A 12424-nucleotide genomic window follows, 5' to 3' on the forward strand; every position below is an offset into this window, starting at 1 on the left:
AATTCCTCTGCGGGGTCCGATACCTCGCCAGACATTATCTGGGCACCCCAGGGGTTATTCCGGCAGACGCGATCCTCCAGCCGCAGCGCATAACCCAAAAGCCCCTCTTTTGGGTATCCCAACCCGCTAGGATGAAACACGCGCTACTGAACAAACTGCCAATCCAGATCTAATCTGGGGTAGATAGTGGTCCAGCGCGTTACGTGAGTCTCCCGTGTGTAAGGGGGCTGGGAGGGTTGAGCCGATAGGTCTGCCAACAGGCCCCAGAGGGGTCCCGGAGGAGTCCGGTCTACCATTTCCTCCCTTCTTCTTGCTTGGTGTATGGTTGGGCCTGATTGCTTAGGGTCTGCTCGCTGCGGGGGAGTCGACAAAACCGTGCCCCCAGAGTAGTTGGAGAAAACAGGTTCTCGTCCGTTGGGGGTGCTGGTGGGTATCTTGGGTGAGGTAGATTTGGAAGGATGGTGAGAAGGTGAGGGTTCTTGGTAATTAACATTTAGCTATTTAGATTCTATTTTGTAGTTTCTTTGCATCAAAGGGTCCATGGTCATGGTAACCCTGAGTTCAAGAAACCTGGAAAAAAAAATTGATATAACCACATATTATATTCCTTTTTTTTTTTTTTTTTTTTTTTTAAATATGTATTTATTTATTGTTATTTTTTTTTAAATTTATTTATTTTATTTTTATATATTTTTAATTTAATTTCTTATTTTTTTTATTTATTTATTTATTTATTTAAAAATATATATTATTGTTTATTTATTTTTGTTTATAATGGTTTCCTATTGGTCAAGGGTCCATGGTCAAGGAAACTCCAAGAGGAGAACATTAAATGTTTTGTTAAATATAAATTGGTTGTCTAGTGATTATTGGTACAGGATCAAAGGGATCATATAGGATAAATCTAAGGTAAATGTTTAAGAGTCCGTGGTCACGGTATCTCTGAAATGCTAGTAGAGATCTATGTTTACGGTCCTAATGGCCACTAATCTATTTTTAAGGTAGCCTACTGGTAAAAGGGCCCTATCCTGCGATGGCTGAGTGCCAGTGTCTCTCAGTCAGTAGGGTTGGGACCAAGGATGGGGTGGGGGCACACATGCATACATACATAAACATGAAAGGGAATGTGCCTATACATATATTTTTAACATATACAAAAGCATACACATACAACACCACAAGTGGTGTGAGGGATAACATACAAAGTCACACTCCACTACATCCTAGTGTGTGCATATATATATATGAGAGCTGTGTAAAAGTCCAATTAAGGAAAGCAAAGTGTAAAATAAAAGGGTAGCCAAAAGGAGTTACCCCGAAGTCCGTGTGGAATCTGCCTTCCTTACAGTCTCACACGGGTCTAGGGGCAACCCAGCCACGACGCGTTTCTGCCTACTCGGCTTCATCAGGTAGCAGGGAGGAGAATATACAAATAAAATTGAAATAAAAGGTGCAAAAAGTAGTAAAAATGTATGTATGTATATCTACATGTACCGTAGGGTGTACTGTGTAATTTACTTGCCTTAAATGTGGTCCTGGTTGGATGTGTGGAGCGAAATGCTAACTGTCCGGTGGTCTCCTCCTGAGGCTGCAAAGAGAGCTAACTCTCCCGTGTGCGCGTGTGGGAATGCGGTCTAGGTTATTTCGATTGGTCTGTACTGTTACTAGGTAGGACAGCCGCTAACAGGCTGTGGTGTGGAGGAATCAGACATAGGTGAGAGTGGAATGGGGATGCAGTAAAGTGGATGCGCAGTTAGAGTGGAGGTCAAGCACATCTAATAATAATACAATGGAGACCCAATGTGATAAATGTTCAACCTTGTAGTGACACAAGCTTTTCAAATGTTATTTGGTATAAATGAAGAGTGGAGTGTGACAAAACAGAAGACACAATAAATTGTAAGGGACAGACAGGGTTAACAACATGAGGTCAGGTACAGATACATGTATACACACACACATACACAGAGGGGTTGGAACTGGGGCTGCAGTTCGGGTTAGGGGCCAGGGCTAAGGTCAGAGACGGTGTTGTGAGAGAGGTTTTGTTTTTGGGAAGGCCTCTGTCGTTGAGCCCTGTGGGGAATTGTATAGGAGAAGTAGACTCTTTGCTTTTGGGGTGCTGTTTGGGTTGTAGGTGTCCGAGAGGTACCAGGTGAATTTTAAGTAGGACTAGCAGTCCTGGGGGTCAAGAGGAGCCATACGTGGAGTTCCTGTGATGTGTAGAAGTATGATAGATCCTCCTGTGAAAAGTGTGTATTTGACCTACGTGTCACCATTAACTTGTGTGTTAGCGTTGGGAGCGGTCTGCTCTGGTAGGGGGTTTGGGGTTGGAAATACCCGAAGGTGAGGTTCTGTGGGTCCAGGAAAGGTAGAGGGTAGAGTGGACACCTGTGGGTTCCTATAGAATTTGTAGTTGGGGTTCTGGGTGACCCATAGGTCTGGTTATAGGTCTTTGAATGTGGTGGAGTTATTTTTACTCCGATTTTTTGTTGAGTCACGTTGTTTATATGCAGTAAGGTGCGATGTGCAGGGAAAAGTAGTGGCCGTGGTTTTTAGGTCTTTTTGTGGTGTTAGAGGGTATGAACCTTGTATCTTTATTGAGGGTAGTAGTAGATAGGGTTACTAGGGGGTGTTCCTTTTACCAGGATCGAAAATGGTGCTGTTTTTATCTTTTCTAGTTGGCGCTTGTTAGCGGAGTTTTAGCTTTGATCGCGTTCGTGTCCACTTGGGTTCCCGAATATGCGGTAGATTTGGCTGTTTTGCGGTGTTCAAGTCCACTTGGATTATGGGATGTAGGGATCCGAAAAAGCTTTTTATGCTGTTTCAAGTTTTTTTATGGGTGGGGGTCTTACCTAGGTTTTGGTTTGTTTGTGTATGGTGCAGAGGTGTGAGTGGGTTGGACCTATCTTATAATTTAGTTTCTTTTTGCTCCTAAGTTGGAAATACGTTCGTCAGGATGGGTAAAAAGTCTCTTACACCTGTGTCAGTGTAGTAAGTCCAGTTCTTTGTAGAGAAAAAGGTCTTTGTCTTTAGCTAAAAAAGGGGGGTGTCTTGGGAAAAAAAACCTTTGGTCTTGAGTAAAAAAGTTGGTATCTTTGGGAGAATCCTCTTTGGTTGAAAAAGGGTAGTGTCTTGAAAAAACCTTTGTCTTGAGTAAAAGAGGGGGGATCTTTGAGAAGAAATCCTCTTTGGTAGAAAAAGGTAAAATCTTTGAGTAGGGGTCTTCTTTCGTTGAAAAAAAAAAAAAAAAAAAAAAATAAATAAAAAAAATAAAATAAAAAAAAAGGGGGTGGGGGATTCCTTTTGTTGAAAAAAAGGGGGGTGGTAGTGTTCATCAAAAAAGGCTTTTGGGTTGAAAAAAGGGTGGTGTGCATCCAGGGGTCAGGAGTAGAGTATGGTTATTTTGGTTGGTATATAATCTAATGATTATTTTTAACCTATTCACCATCAAACCAGTCCAGAGGGTACAAGGGTGGAGGAAAAAACCCTTGTAAAAGGCCGGATTTGGGAGGATCCCAGTCAGTGTAAGGGATAAAATATCCTTGGCTTGCTGCGTCCATACCCTACATCCGGCAACGCAGCGGTGACTCGCCATGTGTTTGGTTTCTAGTTTTGAGTCGGTTGATCCACTTCCATCTCTGACACGTGGAAACCGGAGGGGGGAAGGGAGGGGTTGCACTCCACATCATATACGCGCGGGTCGGAGGGTACGGGCGCGGCCGGCCAAAGTCGTAGGCCCCATGGTAGCCCACTTGTAGATTAACCCGTTGGTTGGGTTAAAGGACTGTCTGTCTGTGGGGTTAGGGTTAGGTATAGTTTTAGAATGGTTAAGGTTAGGGTTTAGGGTTAGGGTAAGATATGGTTAAGAAGGGTTAAGGTAAGGGTTAAGTTTAGGTATGGGTTTTGGGATGGTTAAGGTTAGGGTTAGGGTTAGGGTAAGGTATAGAAAAGGTTAAGTTTAGGTATGGGTTTTGGGATGGTTAGGTTAGGGTTAGGGTTAGGGTTAGGGTAAGGTATAGAAAAGGTTAAGTTTAGGTAGGTCTGTCAACTCAACTTAGGATCAGGCAAAGCCCTTGAGTTGCGTCCCTTATGCAGGTCCGGTCCTCGGTTGGTTGCCATGTGTCCATGTCGAGTGGTATGATCATGATGTCCAGGTCCGCTATGTCAACGGAGGTGGAAAGCATAGTGCAACCTAGGAGTTTTACTCCCTTACGGATCCCTTCTTTAGCTCCATGTTGTCTATGTATCCACTTCAGTGTTCGTCAGTCTTTGGTCCTGGATGTTTTCAATCATGTGTATGATTGGGAATTATTCCCTTCCAGGATCCTAATTCCAAATCAACCCATGTCTAGTCGAATCCAGCTGGTCTGTATGGGTATACTCGGCGTAGGATCAGGCAAAACCATCGAGTTGCGTACCTTGTGCAGGTCCGGACCTCAGTCGGTTGCCATGTGTCCCTGTCAAGTGGTCAGTCTATAACAGCCAGTGGTTTGAGCAGACAAAAACCCAGAAGGCGAGCCCTCTATAGGGTTGTCATGCATCCGCCCCTGGAGTCGCATCCTGTGTTCCGGTCGGTGTATGGAGGGTTTAGAAACCGGCAAACCTTCTCTGGCTTACGTATGAAACGTCCGGCAGTAGTAGAAGTTAATTGGGTGTTTCCATCCACACCATCTCAGTCGTAGGTAATTCAGAGGTTTTGGGTAATAGTGACCAGTGGAATTACTCCCTTCCAGGATCGTAACATTTCCAGAGGTATATCATCCCTAGACAGTGAATTGGTTCGTAGTCCAGGTAAAAAAATGGTTCGGTTGTCCAGGCTAAGTGCGGCGGGGTAAGGGGTCCCCCAGTGGGAAATTCCTCTGCGGGGTCCGATACCTCGCCAGACATTATCTGGGCACCCCAGGGGTTATTCGGCAGACGCGATCCTCCAGCCGCAGCGCATAACCCAAAAGCCCCTCTTTTGGGTATCCCAACCCGCTAGGATGAAACACGCGCTACTGAACAAACTGCCAATCCAGATCTAATCTGGGGTAGATAGTGGTCCAGCGCGTTACGTGAGTCTCCCGTGTGTAAGGGGGCTGGGAGGGTTGAGCCGATAGGTCTGCCAACAGGCCCCAGAGGGGTCCCGGAGGAGTCCGGTCTACCATTTCCTCCCTTCTTCTTGCTTGGTGTATGGTTGGGCCTGATTGCTTAGGGTCTGCTCGCTGCGGGGGAGTCGACAAAACCGTGCCCCCAGAGTAGTTGGAGAAAACAGGTTCTCGTCCGTTGGGGGTGCTGGTGGGTATCTTGGGTGAGGTAGATTTGGAAGGATGGTGAGAAGGTGAGGGTTCTTGGTAATTAACATTTAGCTATTTAGATTCTATTTTGTAGTTTCTTTGCATCAAAGGGTCCATGGTCATGGTAACCCTGAGTTCAAGAAACCTGGAAAAAAAATTGATATAACCACATATTATATTCCTTTTTTTTTTTTATTTTTTATAAATATGTATTTATTTATTGTTATTTTTTTTTAATTTATTTATTTTATTTTTTTTATATATTTTTAATTTAATTTCTTATTTTTTATTTATTTATTTATTTAAAAAATATATATATTATTGTTTATTTATTTTTGTTTATAATGGTTTCCTATTGGTCAAGGGTCCATGGTCAAGGAAACTCCAAGAGGAGAACATTAAATGTTTTGTTAAATATAAATTGGTTGTCTAGTGATTATTGGTACAGGATCAAAGGGATCATATAGGATAAATCTAAGGTAAATGTTTAAGAGTCCGTGGTCACGGTATCTCTGAAATGCTAGTAGAGATCTATGTTTACGGTCCTAATGGCCACTAATCTATTTTTAAGGTAGCCTACTGGTAAAAGGGCCCTATCCTGCGATGGCTGAGTGCCAGTGTCTCTCAGTCAGTAGGGTTGGGACCAAGGATGGGGTGGGGGCACACATGCATACATACATAAACATGAAAGGGAATGTGCCTATACATATATTTTTAACATATACAAAAGCATACACATACAACACCACAAGTGGTGAGAGGGATAACATACAAAGTCACACTCCACTACATCCTAGTGTGTGCATATATATATATGAGAGCTGTGTAAAAGTCCAATTAAGGAAAGCAAAGTGTAAAATAAAAGGGTAGCCAAAAGGAGTTACCCCGAAGTCCGTGTGGAATCTGCCTTCCTTACAGTCTCACACGGGTCTAGGGGCAACCCAGCCACGACGCGTTTCTGCCTACTCGGCTTCATCAGGTAGCAGGGAGGAGAATATACAAATAAAATTGAAATAAAAGGTGCAAAAAGTAGTAAAAATGTATGTATGTATATCTACATGTACCGTAGGGTGTACTGTGTAATTTACTTGCCTTGAATGTGGTCCTGGTTGGATGTGTGGAGCGAAATGCTAACTGTCCGGTGGTCTCCTCCTGAGGCTGCAAAGAGAGCTAACTCTCCCGTGTGCGCGTGTGGGAATGCGGTCTAGGTTATTTCGATTGGTCTGTACTGTTACTAGGTAGGACAGCCGCTAACAGGCTGTGGTGTGGAGGAATCAGACATAGGTGAGAGTGGAATGGGGATGCAGTAAAGTGGATGCGCAGTTAGAGTGGAGGTCAAGCACATCTAATAATAATACAATGGAGACCCAATGTGATAAATGTTCAACCTTGTAGTGACACAAGCTTTTCAAATGTTATTTGGTATAAATGAAGAGTGGAGTGTGACAAAACAGAAGACACAATAAATTGTAAGGGACAGACAGGGTTAACAACATGAGGTCAGGTACAGATACATGTATACACACACACATACACAGAGGGGTTGGAACTGGGGCTGCAGTTCGGGTTAGGGGCCAGGGCTAAGGTCAGAGACGGTGTTGTGAGAGAGGTTTTGTTTTTGGGAAGGCCTCTGTCGTTGAGCCCTGTGGGGAATTGTATAGGAGAAGTAGACTCTTTGCTTTTGGGGTGCTGTTTGGGTTGTAGGTGTCCGAGAGGTACCAGGTGAATTTTAAGTAGGACTAGCAGTCCTGGGGGTCAAGAGGAGCCATACGTGGAGTTCCTGTGATGTGTAGAAGTATGATAGATCCTCCTGTGAAAAGTGTGTATTTGACCTACGTGTCACCATTAACTTGTGTGTTAGCGTTGGGAGCGGTCTGCTCTGGTAGGGGGTTTGGGGTTGGAAATACCCGAAGGTGAGGTTCTGTGGGTCCAGGAAAGGTAGAGGGTAGAGTGGACACCTGTGGGTTCCTATAGAATTTGTAGTTGGGGTTCTGGGTGACCCATAGGTCTGGTTATAGGTCTTTGAATGTGGTGGAGTTATTTTTACTCCGATTTTTGTTGAGTCACGTTGTTTATATGCAGTAAGGTGCGATGTGCAGGGAAAAGTAGTGGCCGTGGTTTTTAGGTCTTTTTGTGGTGTTAGAGGGTATGAACCTTGTATCTTTATTGAGGGGTAGTAGTAGATAGGGTTACTAGGGGGTGTTCCTTTTACCAGGATCGAAAATGGTGCTGTTTTTATCTTTTCTAGTTGGCGCTTGTTAGCGGAGTTTTAGCTTTGATCGCGTTCGTGTCCACTTGGGTTCCCGAATATGCGGTAGATTTGGCTGTTTTGCGGTGTTCAAGTCCACTTGGATTATGGGATGTAGGGATCCGAAAAAGCTTTTTTATGCTGTTTCAAGTTTTTTTATGGGTGGGGTCTTACCTAGGTTTTTGGTTTGTTTGTGTATGGTGCAGAGGTGTGAGTGGGTTGGACCTATCTTATAATTTAGTTTCTTTTTGCTCCTAAGTTGGAAATACGTTCGTCAGGATGGGTAAAAAGTCTCTTACACCTGTGTCAGTGTAGTAAGTCCAGTTCTTTGTAGAAAAAGGTCTTTGTCTTTAGCTAAAAAAAGGGGGGTGTCTTGGGAAAAAAACCTTTGGTCTTGAGTAAAAAAGTTGGTATCTTTGGGAGAATCCTCTTTGGTTGAAAAAGGGTAGTGTCTTGAAAAAACCTTTGTCTTGAGTAAAAGAGGGGGGATCTTTGAGAAGAAATCCTCTTTGGTAGAAAAAGGTAAAATCTTTGAGTAGGGGTCTTCTTTCGTTGAAAAAAAAAAAAATAAATAAATAAATAAATAAATAAATAAAAAAATATAAAAAAAGGGGGGGGGGGGATTCCTTTTGTTGAAAAAAAAGGGGGGTGGTAGTGTTCATCAAAAAAAGGCTTTTGGGTTGAAAAAAAAGGGTGGTGTGCATCCAGGGGTCAGGAGTAGAGTATGGTTATTTTGGTTGGTATATAATCTAATGATTATTTTTAACCTATTCACCATCAAACCAGTCCAGAGGGTACAAGGGTGGAGGAAAAAAAACCCTTGTAAAAGGCCGGATTTGGGAGGATCCCAGTCAGTGTAAGGGATAAAATATCCTTGGCTTGCTGCGTCCATACCCTACATCCGGCAACGCAGCGGTGACTCGCCATGTGTTTGGTTTCTAGTTTTGAGTCGGTTGATCCACTTCCATCTCTGACACGTGGAAACCGGAGGGGGGAAGGGAGGGGTTGCACTCCACATCATATACGCGCGGGTCGGAGGGTACGGGCGCGGCCGGCCAAAGTCGTAGGCCCCATGGTAGCCCACTTGTAGATTAACCCGTTGGTTGGGTTAAAGGACTGTCTGTCTGTGGGGTTAGGGTTAGGTATAGTTTTTAGAATGGTTAAGGTTAGGGTTTAGGGTTAGGGTAAGATATGGTTAAGAAGGGTTAAGGTAAGGGTTAAGTTTAGGTATGGGTTTTGGGATGGTTAAGGTTAGGGTTAGGGTTAGGGTAAGGTATAGAAAAGGTTAAGTTTAGGTATGGGTTTTGGGATGGTTAAGGTTAGGGTTAGGGTTAGGGTTAGGGTAAGGTATAGAAAAGGTTAAGTTTAGGTAGGTCTGTCAACTCAACTTAGGATCAGGCAAAGCCCTTGAGTTGCGTCCCTTATGCAGGTCCGGTCCTCGGTTGGTTGCCATGTGTCCATGTCGAGTGGTATGATCATGATGTCCAGGTCCGCTATGTCAACGGAGGTGGAAAGCATAGTGCAACCTAGGAGTTTTACTCCCTTACGGATCCTTCTTCTTTAGCTCCATGTTGTCTATGTATCCACTTCAGTGTTCGTCAGTCTTTGGTCCTGGATGTTTTCAATCATGTGTATGATTGGGAATTATTCCCTTCCAGGATCCTAATTCCAAATCAACCCATGTCTAGTCGAATCCAGCTGGTCTGTATGGGTATACTCGGCGTAGGATCAGGCAAAACCATCGAGTTGCGTACCTTGTGCAGGTCCGGACCTCAGTCGGTTGCCATGTGTCCCTGTCAAGTGGTCAGTCTATAACAGCCAGTGGTTTGAGCAGACAAAAACCCAGAAGGCGAGCCCTCTATAGGGTTGTCATGCATCCGCCCCTGGAGTCGCATCCTGTGTTCCGGTCGGTGTATGGAGGGTTTAGAAACCGGCAAACCTTCTCTGGCTTACGTATGAAACGTCCGGCAGTAGTAGAAGTTAATTGGGTGTTTCCATCCACACCATCTCAGTCGTAGGTAATTCAGAGGTTTTGGGTAATAGTGACCAGTGGAATTACTCCCTTCCAGGATCGTAACATTTCCAGAGGTATATCATCCCTAGACAGTGAATTGGTTCGTAGTCCAGGTAAAAAAATGGTTCGGTTGTCCAGGCTAAGTGCGGCGGGGTAAGGGGTCCCCCAGTGGGAAATTCCTCTGCGGGGTCCGATACCTCGCCAGACATTATCTGGGCACCCCAGGGGTTATTCGGCAGACGCGATCCTCCAGCCGCAGCGCATAACCCAAAAGCCCCTCTTTTGGGTATCCCAACCCGCTAGGATGAAACACGCGCTACTGAACAAACTGCCAATCCAGATCTAATCTGGGGTAGATAGTGGTCCAGCGCGTTACGTGAGTCTCCCGTGTGTAAGGGGGCTGGGAGGGTTGAGCCGATAGGTCTGCCAACAGGCCCCAGAGGGGTCCCGGAGGAGTCCGGTCTACCATTTCCTCCCTTCTTCTTGCTTGGTGTATGGTTGGGCCTGATTGCTTAGGGTCTGCTCGCTGCGGGGGAGTCGACAAAACCGTGCCCCCAGAGTAGTTGGAGAAAACAGGTTCTCGTCCGTTGGGGGTGCTGGTGGGTATCTTGGGTGAGGTAGATTTGGAAGGATGGTGAGAAGGTGAGGGTTCTTGGTAATTAACATTTAGCTATTTAGATTCTATTTTGTAGTTTCTTTGCATCAAAGGGTCCATGGTCATGGTAACCCTGAGTTCAAGAAACCTGAAAAAAAAATTGATATAACCACATATTATATTCCTTTTTTTTTTTTTTTTTTTTTTTTTTTAAATATGTATTTATTTATTGTTATTTTTTTTTTTTAATTTATTTATTTTATTTTTTTATATATTTTTAATTTAATTTCTTATTTTTATTTATTTATTTATTTATTTAAAAATATATATATTATTGTTTATTTATTTTTGTTTATAATGGTTTCCTATTGGTCAAGGGTCCATGGTCAAGGAAACTCCAAGAGGAGAACATTAAATGTTTTGTTAAATATAAATTGGTTGTCTAGTGATTATTGGTACAGGATCAAAGGGATCATATAGGATAAATCTAAGGTAAATGTTTAAGAGTCCGTGGTCACGGTATCTCTGAAATGCTAGTAGAGATCTATGTTTACGGTCCTAATGGCCACTAATCTATTTTTAAGGTAGCCTACTGGTAAAAGGGCCCTATCCTGCGATGGCTGAGTGCCAGTGTCTCTCAGTCAGTAGGGTTGGGACCAAGGATGGGGTGGGGGCACACATGCATACATACATAAACATGAAAGGGAATGTGCCTATACATATATTTTTAACATATACAAAAGCATACACATACAACACCACAAGTGGTGTGAGGGATAACATACAAAGTCACACTCCACTACATCCTAGTGTGTGCATATATATATATGAGAGCTGTGTAAAAGTCCAATTAAGGAAAGCAAAGTGTAAAATAAAAGGGTAGCCAAAAGGAGTTACCCCGAAGTCCGTGTGGAATCTGCCTTCCTTACAGTCTCACACGGGTCTAGGGGCAACCCAGCCACGACGCGTTTCTGCCTACTCGGCTTCATCAGGTAGCAGGGAGGAGAATATACAAATAAAATTGAAATAAAAGGTGCAAAAAAGTAGTAAAAATGTATGTATGTATATCTACATGTACCGTAGGGTGTACTGTGTAATTTACTTGCCTTAAATGTGGTCCTGGTTGGATGTGTGGAGCGAAATGCTAACTGTCCGGTGGTCTCCTCCTGAGGCTGCAAAGAGAGCTAACTCTCCCGTGTGCGCGTGTGGGAATGCGGTCTAGGTTATTTCGATTGGTCTGTACTGTTACTAGGTAGGACAGCCGCTAACAGGCTGTGGTGTGGAGGAATCAGACATAGGTGAGAGTGGAATGGGGATGCAGTAAAGTGGATGCGCAGTTAGAGTGGAGGTCAAGCACATCTAATAATAATACAATGGAGACCCAATGTGATAAATGTTCAACCTTGTAGTGACACAAGCTTTTCAAATGTTATTTGGTATAAATGAAGAGTGGAGTGTGACAAAACAGAAGACACAATAAATTGTAAGGGACAGACAGGGTTAACAACATGAGGTCAGGTACAGATACATGTATACACACACACATACACAGAGGGGTTGGAACTGGGGCTGCAGTTCGGGTTAGGGGCCAGGGCTAAGGTCAGAGACGGTGTTGTGAGAGAGGTTTTGTTTTTGGGAAGGCCTCTGTCGTTGAGCCCTGTGGGGAATTGTATAGGAGAAGTAGACTCTTTGCTTTTGGGGTGCTGTTTGGGTTGTAGGTGTCCGAGAGGTACCAGGTGAATTTTAAGTAGGACTAGCAGTCCTGGGGGTCAAGAGGAGCCATACGTGGAGTTCCTGTGATGTGTAGAAGTATGATAGATCCTCCTGTGAAAAGTGTGTATTTGACCTACGTGTCACCATTAACTTGTGTGTTAGCGTTGGGAGCGGTCTGCTCTGGTAGGGGTTTGGGGTTGGAAATACCCGAAGGTGAGGTTCTGTGGGTCCAGGAAAGGTAGAGGGTAGAGTGGACACCTGTGGGTTCCTATAGAATTTGTAGTTGGGGTTCTGGGTGACCCATAGGTCTGGTTATAGGTCTTTGAATGTGGTGGAGTTATTTTTACTCCGATTTTTGTTGAGTCACGTTGTTTATATGCAGTAAGGTGCGATGTGCAGGGAAAAGTAGTGGCCGTGGTTTTTAGGTCTTTTGTGGTGTTAGAGGGTATGAACCTTGTATCTTTATTGAGGGGTAGTAGTAGATAGGGTTACTAGGGGGGTGTTCCTTTTACCAGGATCGAAAATGGTGCTGTTTTTATCTTTTCTAGTTGGCGCTTGTTAGCGGAGTTTTAGCTTTG

Source organism: Oncorhynchus keta, unplaced genomic scaffold, assembly GCF_023373465.1.
Source record: "Oncorhynchus keta strain PuntledgeMale-10-30-2019 unplaced genomic scaffold, Oket_V2 Un_contig_27785_pilon_pilon, whole genome shotgun sequence".
Taxonomy (NCBI): domain Eukaryota; kingdom Metazoa; phylum Chordata; class Actinopteri; order Salmoniformes; family Salmonidae; genus Oncorhynchus; species Oncorhynchus keta.